We start from the raw sequence: 6294 nt of genomic DNA, 5'->3' as shown, positions 1-6294 counted from the left end.
GGCAACATTTCTGCCTATGTTGTGGATCTGCAGTTGCATGGCACCTTGGCGTCGTGCCTGCAATTGGTGCACGCGCAGCATGCGGCGCTCAATACTGATTCCTGGCACACGCACAGCCATCGCCCTCCTGCCGGTGCGTGCTGTACTCTGCTGCGGCTCCCTGACATGCCTGCTGTGCTGGCTGCCCACAGTGGGTGTGCGCTGTGTCGCAGGTCTAGCAGCACCTGATGTTGATGGTGCCACTGGGATGGGTCTTGCAGCTGGTACCGGTGCTGTGCCTGATGTAGCTGGCGTTGCTGGTGGGGTTCTGCATGGTGGCACTGGTGCTGTGCCTGATGTAGCTGGCGTTGCTGGTGGGGTTCTGCATGGTGGCACTGGTGCTGTGCCTGATGTAGCTGGCGTTGCTGCTCGTGGTCTGCATGGTGGCACTTGTGCTTGGGCAGATGGAGCAGGTTGTGTGGATGTTTGCTCCTCCTCACCCTCAGGCTCCTCTGGTGCCTCATCTATCTGCAGCCTCTCGCTGTCACTGCTGGTGTTTTCTGCGCCACCTGTGATGGGAAGTGGGCGTAGATTAATTGCATGTATCTTTAACATGTGCAGTTGGTACACGCATGCTGGCTACTATTCCCTGGCTGGCTGTAGCATTGCGGACATTGGGACATGTCTGGCTGCATTGGAGTGTTTATAAGTTGTGGGCAGACTACATGTCTCACAATGCAATAGGGCATGTTCTGATGTGCATGGGCTGCATGACTGGGGTTGATCATGGGAGGCTATAGGGTCATGGCCATTGTCAGGGGACAGGGTCGCAGTCGCATGCCACTTACCTTGGCTGTCTTGGGTGGGTCGGGATGAGTCCAGAGGGATGACCCCAACACATGCCTCAGGCTGCAGTGTGTCCTCCACACAATCCTCCAAGGGGGTGTTGGGAGGGACTGTTGGATCTCCCCCTCCAGTGACAAGGCTCTCACCCAGCCTCTCAGACACCCTCTCCTTGGCACGACCTCGGAGGTCGTACCACCTCTTCTTGAGGTCGTCTATGGACCTCTGTGTTACTCCCACTGCGTTGACTCTGGCGCGGATGCGCAGCCACAGTTGCCGTTTCTCGGCCTCAGGCACCCTCCTGGAGTCCTTGCCAAAAAGTTTGTTGTGGTCATGGCAGACTCCATCGATTAGATGCTCCAGCTCCTGCTCTGAAAATTTAATCTTGCGCTTGCGCCCGGTGTCACTGGGCCCTGCTGCTGCATCCTCTGGCATAGCTGCAGTCTGCAATATCCCAAATATCCAAGTCTGGAGGTGTTTTGAGAGGAGCTCTGTGTGGTGCTGCTTCAATCTCTGCCTCAGTGTTCTCAATGGGGGAGGGAACTGCCTGCTTCCTGGTTGTGATGTCATCACTGTGCTCGATATGCGACTTGCCGTTTTTGCGATCTTGCTATTAGCGAGATCGCAATTCCTCGCTAATTGCGAGTTCGCTATTCCTACTATTCCTACGGAAATGGACGGATTTAGCGATTTTTCTGAGAATTTCTGAACTCGCTATCGCCTTTTGCGGGCGGTTGCGATTCGCTTTATTTACTCGCAGTTTTTGATGAATCCCATTATGCGAATTCTGAATAGCGATTCGGTATTAATCGCTATTTAGAACTCGCAAAATTGGGTTTTCATGAATCAGGCTGTTAGTCATTTGTGTAGACTCGGCAGCAGTGAAATGGCCACCAACACCAAGCGCAACCGCACTTTTTAAAACTCATTTCTAAAAGCTTCTGCTGCAGCTCTGCAGTATTATAACCTTGCTGTTGGAATGTACGTTTTCAGACATGCACACACTTACGAATCCTGTATGTCTCCAGCGACATTTTACCAGGGCTGTCCCTTGTGGAATTTGGAAAAGAACATACACAGGATTGTTCTCGCAACTGTGGCCCTGACCAGGGGAACAAGTACATGGCCTGCCTGTCTTTTGCTTTTAAAAATCCTTACGACATTGCTAGACACGTCAGATGTATTGAAGTTGCTGGGTGACATAGTTGACAAAGACAGAGTAACATGTGGTTTTGGCTGCGGTACATTCGTTTTTTTTATTAGTTGAATTTCTTTTTACATAGGAAAAAAAGGAAAGATTACAATCATCAAAAGGAAATAGAACGGTGTATCAAAATACAGAGCGTAGCAGATAATGGGTAAACAATCCTAAAATATAAAGCTATGAAATCTAATCAATAGTAAAATGTAGAGTTGAGCAAAATACATTTCGAACTATAATCGATTTTATATTTTATACAAAAAGGAGAGAGAAGAAAGAGAGAGGAGGGGAATAAAAAAGAAAAAGAAGATGGAAAGAAAGGGTAAAGATAGAGGTATAGAAATTAGGATATAGGTGAGTGCAAAGTCAAAAAAGTAGTGAAAAGTCACCAGAGTAAATCAGATAAAATTGTCTGAGATAACAATGAAGATGAAAACACTAGATATTCTTTGCTCATCACAAATAAGATTCGACCATGTTAACGAACATAGTTTAAAATTATCTTTCCAACAAGTAATTATAGCTTTAAACGCATGTGCGATAAAAAGATCAAATAACAACAATTTCAGAGAATGGACATTAAAATAATCAGCCGTAGTTCCAAGAAAAACATTCTGAATTGATAGTGCTTTGTTACATTGGAATATCATTGAACATTTAGACCAAATAGATTTCTAAAAATTGAAAACATTAGGGCAATAATATATTAAATTAAGTAATGTACTATTAAAGGAAAGAAAGGACCAATATAAAGGTGAAGTTGACGAGTCAATTTTATGAATAGAAGTTGGTGTAAAAACAGCTCTATTATCCAGAAAAATAAAGATTGAGTAATATTGGCAGCTTTCGAGGTAGTAAACATTTTATTCCATTACCTATCCCATTGTTGAACAGAGATCAACACAGGAAGGTCTTGCTCTCATTTCAATTCAATAGAGGTTTTAAGTCTACCGGGGGTGGGAACGGATAAAAGCTTATAAAGGAAAGATGCTTTTGGATTGGAATTGCAAGCAATATTATGTAGCCGTGTCAAGGGAATAAATGGAGTAGAGTCAGAAGGAAAGTTATTGGTAGGTAAAAAGGATTGTACAAGAGAAGGTTTAGAATATTGGGTTAAGCAAGAATTGGGTCAATTATGGTGCTCTTGTAATAAAGAAAAAGGGAGAAACAGAATTTTGGGAAATTAATTGAACATATAGGATACCTTTTTTTCAGTGTTTAAAATAGAATGACTTATGATGAAACTTAATGAATTTTTCATACCAAATAGAGGCAGCAAGAGAAGCTTGATAAAAATCAGAGCCATGGGTAAACAGCGAATACATTAAATGGTGGTAACATTTTAAAATAGGGTTTTAGAAATAAAGGTACACTTGGTCATACAAATAACATTATGAGAGGAAAATACATGTAATAAAGAACGTTCAAAGGTAATCCAGCTAGGTATAAGGGAGTCTTGATAATTTCTGGACTGAGCATAGATTTACTGAATTTAAAAAGCAGTATGATATAACTTGAAATTTGGGAAGTGTACATCACCTTCATTTTTAGGTCTAATTAATTAAGTTAAAGTAATGCAAACATTTTTATTATTCCAGAGAAATTTGGTGCAAATGGAATTAATGTGGGTAAAATAATAATTAGGATTTTGAAGGGTCTATAGAAAAGTAGAAAAAGGACATGAGGTGCAATCATCATTTTAATAGTGTCCAATCTACCCAACCAGGATAAGTGAAGAGGGGACCAAGTAGATAAGAAGTTTTGGATTTTAAGTTTTGGAGCATTATAATTGGGATATACAGTGAGTGAGATAGTTGAGGAGAACCAGACACCCATGTATTTATTCTTGGAAGGACACCATATAAAATTGGTATTAGAAAACATAAACTGATAGCATGAGCAATTTAATGGTAACATTTCAGTTTTAGAGAGGTTTAATCTATACCCAGATACTTTAGAATATGAATCACTCTCTTGTAAAAAGGGAGGTAGGGAGTACAGGGGTTAGATAAATAAACCAAACTATTGTCCGCATAAGCAGAGAGTTTGGTTTCGAGATAGTTATGTTGAAAACCTGATATATAAGGATCACAGCGAATACATTCAAGAAAAGGTTCTAGACAAAGAAGAAATAGTAGAGGTGAAAGGGGGCAACCCTGTCTAGTGCCTCTATGTAAGTTGAATTAAGGGGAAAAGCATTGATTGACAAAAATACAAGCAAGTGGATTAAAATATAGTAGTCTGATCAATGAAATAAATTTAGGGCCAAACCAATGGAGAGTTTTAAACATAAATTGCCAATTTATACGACCAGATGCTATTTCAGCATGCAGAGATAGTGTAGCGTGAGGGGGAGAGTAGTTTTTCCCCAAGTGCAAGGATATTAGAAAACATCCTAGCATTAGCAGAGGATAGTCCGCCTTTTATAAAACCAGATTGATCAGGTTTAATAAGAAGGTGGATAACTTCTTCTAATCTAGAGGTAAGAATTTTTGATAACATTTTACAATCATAATTAATTAACGAGACTAGATGATAATTTTTACAAAGGGTATAATCTTTATCTGGTTTAAGAACGATAACAATAAGAGCATCTAAAATGGAGCTTTCAACTTTAGATTTTAAATAAAAAAGAAGTAAAGAGTTCAAGTAAGTAAGGAGCAAGAACAGATGAAAAACAGGAAAATAGTTCACTAGAAAAACCATCAGGGCCAGGAGCTTTGGCTTTCTTTAAAGATTTATTAGCATCCTTAATCTCCTGGAGAGTTGTGTCCTCTTCAAGGGTAGCCAGAATGTCCGGTATTGAGGGAGGATTAGGAAGATAATTAAAACATGATTGAATATCATATTCAGAAGGAAGAGTATCTTGTGTATATAATGATTCATAATATGATTGAAATGTGTTAACAATATCAGAATCAGAGTGTAATATAATGTTTGTGTGGTCATTTCTAATGGATCCAACATTTTTCTTTTCCAATGTAACTTCTAGGTAGTGAGCCAACATTTTACCAGCTTTATTTTGACCCCCATGGTATTTAGATTTAATTTTAAGGAGCTGTTACATGCATCAGTAGTACACAATTTATTCAGGGAGGATTTGGCATTGATAAGATCCCACAAGTGGGAGGGAGATTTAGAAGTAAAGTAAGTATGTTCAAGAGTCTTAATGTCTTGTAGAGTGGAGTGGTATTGGGAGTTCAATAATTGTTTTCTTTTTAGCAGGGTAAGCAATAGCAAAGGCCCTAAATAAAGCTTTAAAGGTGTCCCAATTGTTATGAACGGAAGTATCAATAGGCTTATTAAATTGAAAAAATTCTTTAATAAAAGAGGTGGCTTCCAAAATAAAAGTTTTATCGGATAACAGATAATTGTTAAATCTCCAACGAGCATGTTTGGTAATTTTAAGAGATAAGTCAAAAGAGGATAAAACAGGAGCATGATCAGAAATAAAAATAGAGCCAATTTCTGATGACTGACTAGAGGGAAGTAAAGATTTAGAACTAAAACATAATCAATTCTAGACATAGTATGATGAATATTGGGAAAAAATTAATTTCATATGTATCAGGGTTACAAGTTTTCCATACATCATAGAAAAGACGAGAGGCAATAGCAGATGGGAAGGCTTTATGTGATTTATCAGGTTTAAATTTGCAGTTAGATTTCCTATCAGAGAATGGGTCTAACCAATCATTAAAGTTACCTGCAACAATAATATTAGGATTAGTAATTGAAGATAGTTTTAATTCAATTCTATGCCAGAAGTCAGGGTCAGATTTAACAGGGCCATACATGTTGGGAAAAGTAATTTGTTTCTTTAAGATAGTGGTATAAAGCAGTGGCCAGTGTCTATTCATATCACATCAATTGATAAAACTTAGATATTTAACAATTTATGACATAAGATAGCTCCACCACTGTTACGATTGACAGCAGGAGAAAAAGAAACTTGACCCACCCATTGACGCTTAAGCTTGAGCGATTCAACATCATTACAGTGGGTTTCTTGTAAAAAAGCAATGTGACAATTAAGTTTCGACAAATGTGAGAGTACTTTTTTACATTTGACAGGATGACCCAACCACGAACGTTCCACGAGACGACATTAAATATGTTACTGAGTAGAGACAAGGGTACAGGAGCTGTGATGACATACTGCAAAAACAATGAAAGAAACAGGAAAACACCATAAAAAATAACAATCGGATAGATGAAGATACTGCCAAAAAAATTGAAGAGAAACAAATAAACACTCATACAATTATAGA

This window comes from Lissotriton helveticus, chromosome 8 (assembly GCF_964261635.1).
Source record: "Lissotriton helveticus chromosome 8, aLisHel1.1, whole genome shotgun sequence".
In the NCBI taxonomy this organism is placed as follows: Eukaryota; Metazoa; Chordata; class Amphibia; order Caudata; family Salamandridae; genus Lissotriton; species Lissotriton helveticus.
Note: the sequence above shows the minus strand (reverse complement) of the source record.